Source organism: Dioscorea cayenensis, chromosome 12 (assembly GCF_009730915.1).
Source record: "Dioscorea cayenensis subsp. rotundata cultivar TDr96_F1 chromosome 12, TDr96_F1_v2_PseudoChromosome.rev07_lg8_w22 25.fasta, whole genome shotgun sequence".
NCBI classification, from domain to species: Eukaryota; Viridiplantae; Streptophyta; class Magnoliopsida; order Dioscoreales; family Dioscoreaceae; genus Dioscorea; species Dioscorea cayenensis.
Window position 1 is genome coordinate 14,207,081 of NC_052482.1, and position 16,952 is coordinate 14,224,032.

Below are 16,952 nucleotides of genomic sequence, written 5' to 3' on the forward strand. Positions count from 1 at the left end.
GAGAATGTATATCAGAAATCTAGTGTGATGATTTTTTTTTTTTTGTTATTTGTTTTTTTCCCCTCTTTCAACATTAACAAATAGATTTCCAAAATGGTATGTTTGATTGTCTATTTGGGTTCAAGTATTGTAAAGTTTATGATTGGTCGATTTTAATTATATGCTCATTTTCTTTCAAAAGAAAATAATATGGAGTATATAAGTAAATAAAATTTTTGTAAAATATATTAACAATTAGACTGTGTTTGATTGCTCTTTTTTTCCTTGTAAAAATTTTTTATGGGTCATTTTCCAGTTAAATAGACTGTGTGTTTGGCAAAATTTTTCGTGGAAAATTTTTCCACAAACTCTATCATTTGACCGTATTTTTCCTTAAATCAGTGGAAAATTTTTCCAACCTCCACCCTCCGAAAAGTTTTCCAGGGAAAACGTAAGGGGCTATGTGAAAAGATAACGTGTGATTGAAATATTTAAAATAACTTTTGTTTTAATTTTTTTTTTTAAAAAAAAGATAATTTATATACCTTGATAATATTTTAAATAAATTTATCCATATCAATGAACAGATCCCGCGGCGTTTTGATGGTAAGATTCAATTCCACGTAGCGCTGTTTATAATTTTAAAACAACTTTTCTTTTAAAAATTTAAAAGAAAAGCTTTTCCTTTTCTATTAATTTTTTAAAAAAAAAGATAATTTATATAACTTGATAATATTTTAAATAAATTTATCCAGATCAGTGAACAGATCTTGTGGCGTTTTGATGGTAAGATTCAATTCTACGTGGCACTAAGATTCAATTCCACGTAGTGCTGTTTATAATTTTAATAATTTTTTAAAAAAATTCCATAGAAAATGTGACTTTTTCTAGGGAAAATTGATGCAATCAAAATAACAAATGAGGTTTTTCCAAGGAAAATGTTTCATTTTCCGTGGGAAATAAGAGCAATCAAACAACAAAATCTGAATTTTTTATATAAAATTTTTGATTTTCTAGCTAGAAAATAATGCCAATCAAACTACTATTTTTTCATTTTCCATGGAAAAATTTTCTTTTCCAGCCATTTTCCATATTGCCAATCAAACACAGCCTTAATTATTTTTATAAAAAATGCATATAAATATATAATTTTTTTATCAATGTTTTGGGCAAGGCAGTGATCCCCTCAGGGGAGTAACGGGGGGAATTTCTCCCTTTGGAAAATTTTGGGCTAGGGAATCCCCACCCCGTGGGAAGTAAGGATGGAGATGATGATCTCATTCCCCCGCCCTACCCGGCCCCGTCTCACTTCCATTCCTAAACCCTCGCCATTCCGCACGCCACATGAGAGACTCATGTTAGTGCCTCTAATCATTTGAACTAAGTAACTTTGGCAAAATGGTGTACTTCATATTTACTGTTTCTGATTTACAATTAATGAGCATAGCAGTGTTCACATTATGATAGAATTGTATAATTAAACCAAGCCCCTTTCGTGACGTTGTGGATATTTGAGTAGTCATTTAGAATATTTATGGGAAGCAACATAAAAGTGATAAAGGTTTGTTGGAATAAGAATCAATTTTGTTTATAATTAGGAAAATGGACTTAGAAATGTTCAATAAATATCCTTTCTGATTTGACATGAAAAATATAGATATATATATATATATTCCAATATATTCCAACCCCACTATATATTAAAGTAGAAGAGTGTGCATGTGTGTGGTTTTTGTATCTAGCAAGACAAACATCGATGAGAAAGAGGGAGCATAAAGTTTCAATATTCGGTTTAACAAGATAGAAACAAATCTAGCTACGTGAAAGTGGATTATAAAATAACAAGGATAATATTCCATATATATATATATATATATATATATATATACACACATGTAGATATTTGCAACACCTTTGGAAATGTCTCATCTCATTTACGGACATTCACGGGAATTCTAATGTAAAACTTTAATATGTAACAATTAAGGGAATTGACATAAATCATACTTTTAATTTTTTAAATATCTATCAAATTATTATATAAAATCTATTTAATATAATCTTTCAACAAATTGAACAAAAATTATCATTAATCTCACACAAAAAATGAAAACCATAACTACCTTACAAATAATTCTTCATATGCTAATTAACCATTTCAAGCTCACAAAAGCTCTTAAAAACTTAGGTCAGTGGATACACTAATATATTCATACCCATGGAAATTCAAATGTATTTGTGTTACAAAATATTCAAACCTTCTCTAGTAAAATCCTCATTTCTATTTATTCGGTGAAGTTAATAGTTTTTTTAGGTTCTCAATATATAGGTTTCTTATAAAATCCTAAATTGTTTTTAAATAAATGTCAACAAGTTCATGGGATCAAATCTTTAACTTTTGAGTTGGGAGAGAAATGAAATACCAACTCTTCTATTGCGGCAATGGTAAATTGTTAAAAAAATTTCTTGACATTATATTATTTATGTTTTCATGTGTTCATATTTTGGAGATATTAATTTTTTTTAAAGGTGTTTGTTTTGTATTTAATCTACTATTATTCAAGAATGATCCTTACTAATTAGATATTTTGGTTGTTAATTTCTTACTCAAGAGAATGCTTGATTTTTTTATGACTTCTCAAATGTTTTCATTAAAGTGTTTTGGTGGCATGGAGTGTCAATTAATATAATTCTTGTTTCAGTGAAGAATATGTTAAGATGTTAGAATGAATTCTAGTGTTAGGTTCTTAATATTTTCAATATGAGAAGTGAAATGAGTTTGTAATTACTCTCACATATATTTATATACATACATGCATTTCTATATAATGATAGTTATATACATACATGCATTTCTATATAATGATATTTTGATTTGATTTGGTTTGTTTTAATTTATTTGTTGTATTTTTATCAATGATTTATTTATAATTTGTAATTTTAAAATTGTTAATTAATTAATTATTTATTTGTTATTTATTCATTTCTATTCTTTTGAGTTTAATGATTCACTTATCGGTATTTTTTAATTCTTTATTAAATTTTTGAAAAATAAATAATCTATAAATAATGTCCATAAATATATAAATTACAATATCACCAACTTACAAAAAATATAGTTTATACCTATTTCTTTGTAGAAAATCATATTGAAAGTTATCAATATGGTATAAAACTAGACTAACAAATTCATTAATGAAAAATAAATAGATCACATCAAAATTAATTTGAAAAAAATCATCAAATTAGAGAAACTAAAAATAAAACATGATTAAAAAAAGATCTAGATGAAAAATAATCTATTTAAAAATGAGATCAACGAAGAAACCATTTAGCAACTCTGAATGCAAAAAAACCTTATTTAAAATAGTGAAATTAGTGTCCTACATGTTTCTATTCTAACTACTCTAAAAAATTAATTATCATGTGACCGGTAAAATAAAGTGAGTTAATAGAATAAGACTATCATATCCTATTGGCGCACCCTTTCATTCTTATCATGTCCACCAAACTGGCTCTAAGAGTTCTTAGATAAAATATTCCAATCTCATCAACTTGAAGATGATTTTTTTTTATTTAATCAGGTAAGTAGATTAGCATTTAAATAATTTTTAAATTTATTTATTTATTTATTTATTTATTTACTTGATATATGATAAAAGATATACATGATTCAGTTTTTTTTTGGGTCAAATGTGTACTTTTACTTTGTATTATCAAAATATTTATATATATATATATATATATATATATATATATATATATATATATATATATATATATATATATATATATATAAAATTTATTTTTATTTGATTTGTGTTAAAAAATAGAGACCTTTATTTGATAGCAAAGGTTCTTCTCCACCTCCTCCTCTTAACTCTTGCATGACCATTATCTCATAAGTTATATTAAATAATAATAATAAATTTATTTTAAATTTAAGAAAATATGTAAAATAATCATAAATGACACTAAAACTTCATTTAAAAAAGAAAAAAAATACCAATTATTAAATTAAATTAAACATTTTGAAAGAATAAGTGAATAACATTGAAAGTGAATATTAAAACAAGCTATATATAGATGAACCAGATAGCTCAAACTTAAGTTTGGCTTGAGAAGTTGAGTTTCAGATTGAGCTGCTCGAACTCTCTTGTTAATCCTAATGATACATCTGAACAATGATGAAACAATGACTAATCTGTAAGAAGTTGGCATAAGTTTTTAAATTTTAAATATATATGATGACATGTTATTGTGAACTTTAAAGTTTGTATGACTAACATTTGAGAAGAATTTTAGAATTTTTTTCTAAGTTCTCTATCAAAAAAATATAATTCAAAATTTATCTTTTTCCAATTGAATTATTTTCATATTAACTCTTAATAAACTAAAACTTTATGACATAATGGTTATTTGGTTAACCTTAAAAATTTTTATAAACATTTTTCTTTTTTACAAATAGGCAACAAACACCCTCATTTAAGGGAAGGGCATGCACAGACATGGAGTTAATACCTCCGCTCACCTGTGCCTCCATACCGCTAGATCAATCTCTCGCCAATTATGAAAGGACCTTACGGAGGACCCAAGTGTCAATTGACCATAAAAAGATGTTGGCATAAACATCTTATTGGTTAATAATGCCCTAATTAATATAGTTTAGGCCCAAAACCCTGAAGCCCAAATGTGGAATGGGCTCCTAATCCATAAGCCCATAAAGTCAACAAAGCCCATCGAAGCAAGTAACAGCCTCCTCCCTCGCCGGAGGAATCCAATAAACCCTCCATCTCTCGCGTCGATACGGAGGAATCCACAGCGTAGTCGCCGACGATGGAGCGCAGCTCGAACGAACACTTCTCAGTGCTGGTCCTCGCCTCCGACCTCGGCGTCGGACACCCGCTCCCTCCTCTCTCCGTCCGAGCGCGTCGCCGATGAGGTCTGGCACGATTGCCCTGACGAGGACTTCTCGGATCTTGACGCCTTCCAGGCCTTCTTCGTCGAGGGATCCGACAAATCCGGCAATCGCATCCTCCGCATTGTCGGCAAGTTCTTCCCAGGTACTCGACCTGCCAATCTCCTCTCTGGTTCCTCGCAATTTTTGATTTTTTTTATTTTGTTTGGTGATGCTTGAACAGCTCCGGTTATCAGTGGGGAGAGGCTGAAGAGGTATGTTTGCTTCAAGCTGTGCACGGGGCTGGCGAAAGGTCCTTTCTGTGTTTTGTATGTTCATAGTACTGTGCAATCAGAGGATAATAATCCGGGAATCTCTGTGTTGAGGTGGTTTTATGAGGATCTTTCTTCGGATTTTAAGGATAGGCTTCAAGTTGTCTACTTTTTGCATCCAGGGCTTCGATCTTGGCTGTTGTTTCCCACTCTCGGCCCCTCTTCTTGAGTGGAGGGTGAGCCTTCTATTCCTTTCTCGTTCTCTTTTAAACAAAAACTTTGAATGGCATTTATCTATGATGTTCAAGTGTTTATTGCTCTTGAGCTGCATTGCTGCGAGTTTAGGGTGTTTCATTTGTCAGTTAATGATGGTGCTTTATGTGACTGAAGAAGAAAAAGCTAATAACTAGGTTTTGCGTTAGGGTATCTCGCATGTATGCTTGTAGAAAGCATAAAATTTCAGATGTACCCCATGAATGTTGTTGTTGCATGTCTCTTTTTAGTTTGCCATCTGTGTGAACTTTGGTTGGCGTAGTAAATGGTTGTTTATCAACATTGACTTAAGAAGGAAGAAAATGTTGTCATTGCAGACATACCTCATTGTAAATAATAAATAGAATGGCCTTCTAATTGAAATTACTTAAATAACTTGTTCAAACAAAATGTCTTGTATACAATCAAATTCAGTTGCATATATGCAAACTTTATGGGTTTTTATGGTTTATGGTAATTTTATGCCTTTTCTATTCAAGTTTATCTGCATGTTGGTGGCGGCATGGACTTAGGATACATTCAAAATTTAATGGATTTAGGGATTTTAGGTGCAATTAGAATATTTTAAGGGTGCAGGTATGCGTTTTCAATTTTCCTGTCCATGTATGCAGATATGATTCTTGATATTCATCTATGTGAGTGCACTTTAGTTTTTTATTATCCTTATAGTGAACCCGACTAACTGTCATTAAATGCTTCTCTGAAGAAATTAGAAAAGTACTTGTTTTCTTGAATTAAGCTATCAATTTTAATTGTTGATGCTGTCTGCTCTTTTGATCTATCTTTTCTCTTTTTCAAAAGAAATGTCCTTTGAACCAATTACTTTCACATATAATTTTCAAGGAATAACTCATTGTTGTGTAGGATCTTATGTGCTCAAGTTATTAAGTCTTGACTAACACTAGACATGAAACATCTATACTTTAGGTTGAGACTGGAGAGTAAATCTTCAACCCTTGGCTTGTTGATACTTGGAAGTATGAGTGCTTAAGAAGCCTGTTATGAGGCAAGACAATAAAAGGAAAGCTTCAATACCTGGGTCTTTCCTCTCTGAGAGAAGGACCAAATCTTGTGTAGTTGTTAACATAAAGCAACAATTTTTTAAGATGTCTTTCCTCACTGCTACAAGGGCCTAATCTTGCGTAGTTGTCAACATAAAGAAACAATTTTTGAAGCTCCAGTCATTCCCCCAAAACTTAACCAATTGAAATGGATTCATTCCTAATAAGACAGTACACAAATTAGTCTATTGAATCAAATTATTTATGTATTTTTATGTAAGAAAATATTTATATCTGTAATGGCATATTACCTAATCTAGTAAAGGAATCACTTTAAAAATTGATTAAGTTCTATCTATATATGTTATTATGCTGTTTATAAGCCTACCTAGTGGTGGTTGGAATCAATGGAAGTCTTACAGACAAGAAACATTTTCTTATCATGGTAATTAAACTATTTGTATGTTGATGTATTACTTTTAAAATAAATATCAATGGCAACAACAAAAGATATAGCCCTTAAGCCTGAGCTTGCCTTAGTTTGCTTTGGCTTTGGTTTATATGTAAAGAACTTGTACTAAGTAGGATATTGTGATATGAGATATTTGAAGATATATATTTAGCACTAGTCACAAAATGCCACATTCATCACCTTTCAAATATGCTGAAATTACAGCTATATGGATATAATTTACTGTAATTGGAGTTACATGTAACTATAGCTTTTTTTTTTAGTTGAAGCTTTAATTCTGGAGAAATGTTCATTGACCAGCTAGGTATAATGGTTTACAATTTTGGGTTATAAACAAATACTAACATTAATATCTAGCAAAGGTGAGAATGTTTAATCTGATATGTTCAATATAGGAAATAACATGATAAAACCCAATATATTCATGCTGATTTGAGATGATCTGGCAGTAGTGCAATTACGCCCTTTACTTTATAAGTCAACAAAGGATTGGTAGTTCTATTAAAACTTAAGCGCTTCATAGCGTATGTTATACAGTTAATGATTTCTATTTGTTAAGTGTTGATTGCTGATTGATTTATATGTTGATACATGCAATTTATAATTTTTATTATTATAGCGTATTGTATAGAAAAATTTGTTCATTGAAAAATGTCAGTAATGTCTATTAATTTATAACCATTTAAATTAATCCTTCTTATAAATTTTCTACTTCAATTTATATATTTTTGCACATTGTTTGATAATTAAGGAGCATTATATTTAATCTACAATTTATAGTTATTTATTTAAATGCTTATGATTTGGACCTGCATGACATATCTTATACTGGCATGTCTTGTGTGTAACCTTGACCTTTTGTATGCTCTATACCTCACTTTGAAGCATGATAAATACTATGCTGCAATGAAATTTCCAATGCCTCCCCTAGATCATGCCGTCTGGTTTTTTGAATGATGCATTAATGTTAACAACATCAAATGGCCATAAGGGTGGGCATGAGAATCGAAGAAACTTTTTAACTGAATCAATAGATTCACGCCTTTTGTTTTCCGTTTTTTTTGTATTGCTTTAAATTTAGATAAATTGTAGTGGTTAGTTAACTGAAATGAATTGCAGCATATTTTTATAAAGCAATAATTTATTAAAATGATTAAAAGTTGCACTTTTGTGCATGGTGGTTGGTTAGCATGTACATTTCTCACACTTTAGGTCTCTGGTTCGGACCTAGTAAATCCATTTCCTTTCGGCTTTGAACCATTTCCCCTTCTTCCCATATATTATTTCCCTTAAATTTTTTTGGATATTTATTTTTAGATAAAGAGTTCCTAGAGAGTTAAATCAGTATTTAGAAGGGTAATGAGTTTGGGTTATGTGACTTCTTTGAGAGTCCAAGTGTGATCAAGTAATTTATAGCTTTGTAAATTATTTAGTCTAATACAATTGTTGATAGTCACAGTTTAGCATATTTTTATAGAGTTATACATGCAATTAGAAATCTGTGGTAAATTTTATGTGGTGGTGAGGTAAAATCTACTCAAGGTGCTCTTACTTTATAGGCCTTTTTTACTATTTATTGATATGGGAGATGAAAATAAAAATTAAAAGAAGGGGGATAAAACCAGTCACTGATTCTTCTGGTTTGGGTTTTCTATAAATTTAGTTATTCAGTTTAGTTAACCAAACTGTGCCTATCTCTAACTGGTCACCCTTATTTCTTTGAAATTGTCGTTTGTAGTTTAACTGAATCATCTGGTTTCTGCTGGAAATCTCATTGCTCCATTGTGTTCTTCACAAAACATAGGGGGATACATATATTAGACCTCTTGGAGAGCATTCTTGAACATGAAATCTTTTGATTTATTTTTATAAAATTGGATGCTTGCACCAAATTTATCTACATTTTGCTTAAAGAAACCACTTTAAGTATTATTTTTATTGTAAATTTTTTAAATAAACAAAGAGTGTGCTAATGATTTCTTCAACATTTTCTTTATGACTGATTTAAAAGAAGCAAGGAATAATTTCCTGTCACTATTGAAGGAACTCTTTGTATTAATTTTCTTGTTTCTATCTAGATTAATCCCAAAAAATGTGACATAAAAATAAATTTTGTTATGTTTACTTTTATGACTAACCAAATATCTTTACTCTTGGCATCTAAATTATCCCTTTTTAGTTGTCGCATTGGCGCTAAGGCGCAATGTTTTCCATGATAGGACACCTTAAGCTTATCCAGGTGAGTCACCTTTAAAGACGCGCACACTTTTTTGCATTTTAGGACACCTTTTGCGCCTTGAAAAAGGTGCTAGAAGGCATGCGTAATTGAAATTGACTGTTGATTGTGAACTTTTTATTTTTTAAATTATTTTCAGTGTAAAAATAAATAAGGACATATATTTAATGTTGTTTTAGTAAATTGTAAACTTTTAGAAGAAGGGCCAGCCAAGCACTCATATTTAATTAGGCTTTTAATATTTTCATAAAATTTTAATCATTGGAAACTTGTTTGCAATTAAAATTCAACTATTTCCAAACATTTTAACTAGCCAACCACCCATATTTAATTAGGGTTGTTTTAATATCATCCATCATTAGTAGGAGCTAGAAGCCTAGAACTTACAACTAATTGGATATTTAATCTTCAAGCAATTTTTTGATTTTTTATGGTTTAGATATCATATAACATATTATATTATATATAATTTTATTTGTTTACTTATTTGCGCCTTACTTCATTGGGTGAGGTTTTTTTTGGGTGCACCTTGCGCCCTTAACAAAGCTGAGTTGTTTACTGTTTGCAATAATGATAGATAGGCCTTCATGTTGCATTGTGATTTGACACATCAAACTAGTGGTGTAAGGGAACTCAATAATGTACTTTGCCTGAAGTTGAGCTGAAACTTTTACTGGATCTTTTATTGGACCTGAGAATTAGGGTGAAAGAGGATCTCCTTGGCGTAGCCCGCATTTGCAACGAATGAAGCCATGTGGCTCCCATTAACGAGAACTCAGGCCTTGGAAGAGCTTAAGAGGGTAAAGATCCAAGATCTCCATTGAGAACTAAAGCCTCTAGTTGCTAGGATATCAAGAAGGAAATTCCAATCTAAGGAGTCAAAAGCTTTTGCAAAATTGACTTTGCAGGCATAGCCTACAAGCTTTTATTTTGAAGATGGAAGATCATTTCTTGGGAAGCGATAATGTTGTCATCAATGCATCTACCGTTTATGAATACCAATTAGGAATCATCAATAAGAGAGCCTGTCACTTGCCCTAGTCTATTGGCTAGCACTTTGGAAATAATTTTACAAGAGGAATTTATCAAACTTATAGGGCGATAGTCAGAGATCTTCTCAGGGGAGTTGCTCTTGGCAATCAGCGCTATGTGAATCCAATTGAGACAATCTAAATTTGCCTTTTCTTCAAAGTACTCACAAAGGGAAATCAAGGAATTTTTAATTAGGTCCCAGTGTTTTTAAAAAAAGAAGAAGGGAAAGCCATCTGGACTTGGAGCTTTATCAACACCTAGGTCAAATAATACCTGTTTAATTTCTTCTAAGGAGAAAGGTTGATCTAAGTTGGTGAGATCAATTCTCTCTTTGAAATTGAAAAGATGTTGCCAATTAAGAAGTAATCTAGAGGATCTAGAATAGCCAAAAAAGAGTCCCAGTTGATTTGAGAAGATCTTGCCAAGGTTTTTGTTCCCCTCAATCCACGAACCGCTGTGACTAATTCTCGGGATAAAGTTTTTGTTACGCCTTCCATTCGCAACAGAGTGAAAGAATTTTGTATTAGAGTCTCCTTCTTTGAGCCAAGTTATTCTGGAACATTATTTTCAGCAAATTTCTTCTTCTTTTGAATCGAATATAACTCTAGACATAGTTGGGAAAGATGTTGGGATTCCTGATAAGAAAAAGCTCTGCTCTCACTAATGGTATCTAGAGAGTTCAGTTCCAGAAGTAAGGGTTATTTTTTAGCATTGAAATGGAGCCAAAGTTCTCAATTGCCCACTTCTTGAGCTTAAACTTTAGGTAAATGAGTTTTTAGGAAAGAATGAAGGTGCCACAACCATCTGGATTGGTTTTTGCCACCAATCCTGAATAAGGATGTTTAAATGCTCATTGGAGTACCAAGATTTCTCTAGGCAAAATATACGAGATCTTGGAAAGTGTGAACCAAAATCAAGGCTTATAATGGCGTGATTGGAACCAAATCTAGGCAGAGCATATTGACTTGTTCTAGGAAAAATAGAGGACCAATAGTGTGAGAGTAAGAATCAGCTAAAGATGTCCAAATTGGATTGACTTGACCATTGGTCCAAGTAAAGCCTCTACCATGAAGTGGGGGGTTTAAGAGACTGAAATCATCTAGGAGATTTTGTGCCAAAGCAAAGTCACCTAGATTGGGAAAGCATCTATTTTTATCATTCAAGGAAAAGACAGTGTTGAAATCCCCACAAAGGACCTAAGTGGTATAATTCAAACTCCTCACATAATGAATTTCATTTAAGAAATTGGTTCAAAGAGATCGCGAATTAGCTCCATAGACAGTCATACATATCCAAGTTAAGATATCAAGGCGACTAGTAAATTCCAGGGTGAGGGAAAATACCTTTGAATGAATTAGGGACCCACTAATTTTGGAGCTATCACAAGCCATGATAATTCCCCCACTGGTACCAGTGGCTGGAATAATTTCAAAAGAGTCAAGGAATCTACCCCCGATCTCATTCCAAACTGATCTATGAATGTCTTGAAGTTTGAATTCCTGAATGAAAACTATATTTGTTTCTATGGATAACAAGAAATATTTCACTAGGTGTCTTTTAAAGGGTCTATGTAAACCCCTAACATTACAGGAAATGATTTTCATGGAGAAAGGTCGGTTGCTTAGGAGGGAGGCCTCGAAGACTGTCCTACGGTAGAAAGAGCTCTATCTGCTTCTATTTTCTTCAGTGTTTTAAAACATTTAGGTTTATGTTGGGGAGAGCCCAGAAATTTAACACCGCAAGCTGAACTATAATTTCGAAGCTGAGCATTGGACTAAGAATTGAGAGAAGCGTAATTTAAAGGAATTGTACCTTCTCTAGGATTTTCGAGAATATTCTTCTTAGTAGATCCAGGCAGTAAAGGGATGAAGCCTGCTTCTTCATTTCATCTGGTAGAAGTTTTTTTTTATCTATCACTTTTATGAATCTGGGCAGTAACTAAGGCATTTGTTGTGGGAAGAATTGACTAATATTCTGAGGTTTTGTGGTCCTGACTAGATGTGGACTCTCCTGGGCCATCAAGATCCATTAGGCCATCTTCCTCAAGATCTTCATTGAGCTCATCAGATTGCGTGGCTGCCTATACTGCAGAGATAGAGGCTTCCAGAGAAGTATCAACATCAACAAAGTTATATTGTAGGTAATCTTGTTCAACTTCAACACCCCAGTCTACTAGTTCCTCATCAAGAGGCTCTTCAATGGCCTTGAAAGGGGGGATTGCATAGAGATGGCAAATTTGTCAGAATTTACTTTGGGAATTAGAGTTCATCCCCCTTGTAAAACAACCAAGGTGTAGCCTTTTGGAATTGAAATCAATGGAGGGAGAAATTTCAAGTGATCTGGAAGTGAACCTGATTTTGAAGAGGAAATAATTTGAGAAGAATAAGTGGAAGAGGCAATATTTGAAATCTTATCACGAGGCAAGATTAGTGGGGAAGAATAAGAGAGAGAGAATCTGTAGAAATCTTATCTTGAGGCACAAAAGAATCAGCTTCCTTTGAGTGGAAGATGTTGCTTAAGGAGGGCTATCTCGAGGCAAGATGGAAGAAAGAGATGAATCAATCTCTTTATCTCGAGTCAACTCATTTAATAAATGAGTTGAAGTAATCTTATCCCAAGACAACTTGGAAGAACGAGATGAGATCATCTCTTTATCTTGAGGAGGTTTAGTTTTAATGGATGCTAAAGCATCATCATGAAGCACATCTCAAGGAAAAATAGGAGTATAATTCTTTGGAATCTCAGTGGCTTTTACAACCTCATCACAAGGCAAAGGATCAGGTATCACATCCTTCAGATTAACTCAGAGATTCAAGGTTTTCATCCTGATCTCTAGGCAAGGTGAGTGCCGAATGCATGGTGCCTAATCCAGGAGAGTGCGAATCATGAGGCCAATAGATGGCCATTAAACAAGATGTTTGTGTTAGTTTAGATTTGAGAGAGGGATGCTCAAGTCTTCCAACAACACAATGAAGCTCCTCACACCAACGTCTACCACCAATTGCATGTAGGATCTAGTCGAAGCGTATAAGCTTAATCTCCTTGTGTTGTATATGTTTTACATGAAACTTGAGAAAACAAAGTTATTCTTTTTTGCTGCAAAACTTACAGCCTTTTCTAATTTTCACATGCCTTTATATAACTATCCAGTCATTGCAAGTAAAGAGAAAAGAACGTGGGCTAACAATGTACCCAACACTTGAGTCACGTCATGCTTTTGGCTGATCTCAGGATTTTTTGCACACAAACTCATGCATGCACACAAATTCATGCATACACACAAACTAATGCAGAAAGATAAAATAATAGAAAAAATTGATTACCACACCAAGATTAATTTCAACAAATCACACGCCCTTAATCATGATGCCTTGATTTTACCTCAAACACAACCAGGTTCCGTTGTATCTCGATGAATTTGGTGTGTCCAAGAGCCTTTGTTAAAATGTTAGTGAGCTATCTGTTGGTGCTGACATGTGCCACAACTACCTTGCCATCTTCGACACACACACGAATGAAATAAAACCTTGTGTCAATATGTTTACTGCGGTTATGATGTACTGGGTTTTTGCATAGTTCAATCACCAATTTGTTGTTTACTAGTAGTTTGACTTCACAAGGCATGGTGCCCTTTAAGTCTCCAACTAATCGGCTAAGCCACATCCCTTGACATGCCGCCATTGCTGCTGCAATGTACTCCTTCTCACAGGATGAAAATGTGACAATCTTCTGCTTCTGCGATGCCCATGTGATAAGACTTGCACCAAGGAAGAATGCCATTCCTGTAGTGCTCTTACGGTCGTCAAAGTCATCAGCAAGATAGCTGTCACTAAAACTGACCAGCTCAGACTCCAACACGACGTGCTTCTTAAAACAGCATCCAAAACCAACCGTGCCACTCATATACCTCAAGATGTGTTTGACATCAGCCATGTGCTACATCGTTGGTGCCTCCATGTACCGGCTAACAATGGCAATGGCATAGGCGATGTCTGGTCTAGTGTTCACTAGGTATAGTAGACACCCGACTATGCTGCGATACTTAGTGGCGTCTAATATGGAACTACCATCCTTTTTCCCTCGCCTTGATCTATTTTTCCATCGGGGTTAGGTATGGATTACTGCAAGCCATGCCAGAAAGATCCAATATTTTATGCGCATAGCTGCTTTGGCACATTGTGATCATCTCATCATTTTTCTTAACCTCAATTCCCAAGTAGTAGCATAGGAGACCGAGATCACTCATGTTGAATAGATTCTGTATCTGATCCTTGTATTTGGTGATGTTGTTGACGCGTGAGCCGGTGATGATCAGATCATCGACGTATACCCCTATGAGTAATAACGTGTCACCCTTTGTTCTCCTATACGCTACATGTTCTTGAGGACTTCTTTCAAAACCGAGCGAGGTCAATGAGTTTTCGAGTTTGGAATTCCACTTGTGCGAGGCTTGATGTAGACCATGGAGTACCTTGCGCAGTTTGAGTACAATGTGTTCATGCAAGCCTTCGATATAACCAAGAGGTTGTTGCACGTACACCTCCTCAGCGAGATTGCCATTAAAAAATGAGGACTTAATGTCTATATGATGAACTTGCCAACCACCATGAGCATCTAGTGCAATCGTGGAGCGCGACAATCTCCATGCGCGCCACCGGCACCAATACCTCATTGAAATCCATCCCCTATCGTTGAGCGTAGCCCTTTGTAACAAAAGCGAGGCTTTGTGCTTGATGATGTTACCTGCAAAATCCTTTTTTACCTTGAACACCCACTTGAGCCTAATGGCTCTATGTCCGGAGAGGAGGTTGGCAAGTACCCATGTGTCATTGCTATAGATGGACTGTATTTCATCGTCAATGGCGTGCTTCCAGCACATCCCCATTAATGCCGCTCAACACTAACAGGCTCCTCGGCAGCCAAAACACAAACCTTGCTATACTCGATGTCATCTTCATACATCACTGGCTGGGTCGTGTCATAGATGTTTGACACCATCTTGTACCATAGATGTGTACCCTCTGAGTTTCGTGACATGTTTGTAGATGGTGTCACACTCTTGACATCGTCTAATGCGCTGGGAGTCAATGATATATTCAGGTCTGGCGTTGATCATCCCAATGATCTTTCATCAATTGTCAGAGTCATGTTCATGACATTAATCGGAGAACCTATTACATGATAAGCAGTATACCCAACGGTGAAAGAATTGTCACCACAGTCAATAGATTTAGTTAAGGTCGATGCCCAATCCCATTTCTTCTCCTGAAACACGACATCTCGTGTTACATGTAGCTTCTTTGCCTCTGGGTTGTAGACGCGATAGGCCTTGGATCCCTCTTCATAACTGAGGAACACCATCTGCATTGATTTGTTTGATAGCTTCATCACATCGAGGCTAACCTTCTTCACATGCGCTACGCAAGTGAACACGTGGAGGTAATGCACACTTGGCTTTCTTCTGTACTATGCCTCATAAGGTGTTTTCCCATCGAGACTCCGTGTTGGCGCTCGGTTTAGGATCTACTCAAAGCGTATAAGCTTAATCTCTTTATGTTGTATATGTTTTACATGCAACTCGAGAAAACAAAGTTATTCTTTTGTGCTGCAAAACTTACAGCCTTTTCTGATTTTCACGTGCCTTTGTATAACTATCCATTCATTACAAGTAAAGAGAAAAAAACGTGGGCTAACAATGTGCCCAACTGATAGAGAAAACATCACTGATCAAAAACCCGTACCATTAAAATCTCAGACCCCTCAATCCCCACTACTCTGAGTTTCTCTGTTCTTTCTGAGCGTTCCTCTCCCCCTTTGCCATGGAAAGTGGGGGTCAATCACCACCTCCCCCTATTCCTCTGCGGAAGTCTTGGTCTCAAATTGCTTCTTCCCTCTCCCCCACCATTACTAACTCCCCTCTGCACAACCCCCTTCTTTTGAATAAGCTGAAAGAGTCTACGACTAGTTTTGTTTGACTAGATGAGGATTCCATCAATCGTGGTCGCATGAAATTTCAGTTTGCGTTGTACGGGAAGCTCTTTGGTAAATCCCCTCCTTTTGAACAAGTTAAATCCTTACTCTTAACTAAGTGGTCTGATTTCGGAGAAACTTTCATTTCGGATCTTCCGAATGGTTTCTTGTTGATTCGATGTTCCACCGAAATAGTCATGCAGCGTCTCCTCCTTGAAGGTCCTTGGTCTGTTAATGGAGTTATCTTGCAACTATCGCCATAGAAGCCCTTCTTCGAGCCTAGCTTTGCTAAGCTGAACTCTGCTGTGATCTGGGTCCAATTCCATAATTTACTAGTTGAGTGCTGGGAGGGTGAAACTCTGGAAACCATCGCGAGTAATTTTGGAAGGCTTATAAAAGTGGGCGAATTCACTTCTACCTTGGTGCGGTCCAAATATGCTCGTGTTTGCATTGAGATCGATCTGTCTAAGCCTCTCTGTCGTGGGTTCTGGATTGGCGATGATTTCCATCATGTCTTTATGGTTGTGATGTACGAACGTCTCCCTACTTTTTGTTACAATTGTGGTTTAATTGGTCATGGTAGCAATGCTTGCTCCAGCTCTACACATCTTGGAACTGGAGGAGCTCCTTTGCCCGCTCACATTAACCGAGCTCCGGTGGAGGGTTCCGTCTTGGATCCAGTCCGTGTTGACCAGCATATGGATTTCTCGGATCCCTCCCCGGGAATTCAGAACTCTAATTCCCCTCCAAACCCTGACTCATCTGAGCCGGAGTCGGACTTCGGACCTTGGCTCCTTGTTTCTCTCCGGCGTGGCGGAAA

General features: G+C 34.9%; 1 pseudogene; it reads left to right on the forward strand.

Moving 5' to 3' along the window:
- Positions 1 to 4,748: 4,748 nt before the first annotated feature.
- On the forward strand, positions 4,749 to 5,766 carry LOC120273984 (annotated as a pseudogene).
- The last annotated feature ends 11,186 nt before the right edge of the window (positions 5,767 to 16,952 follow it).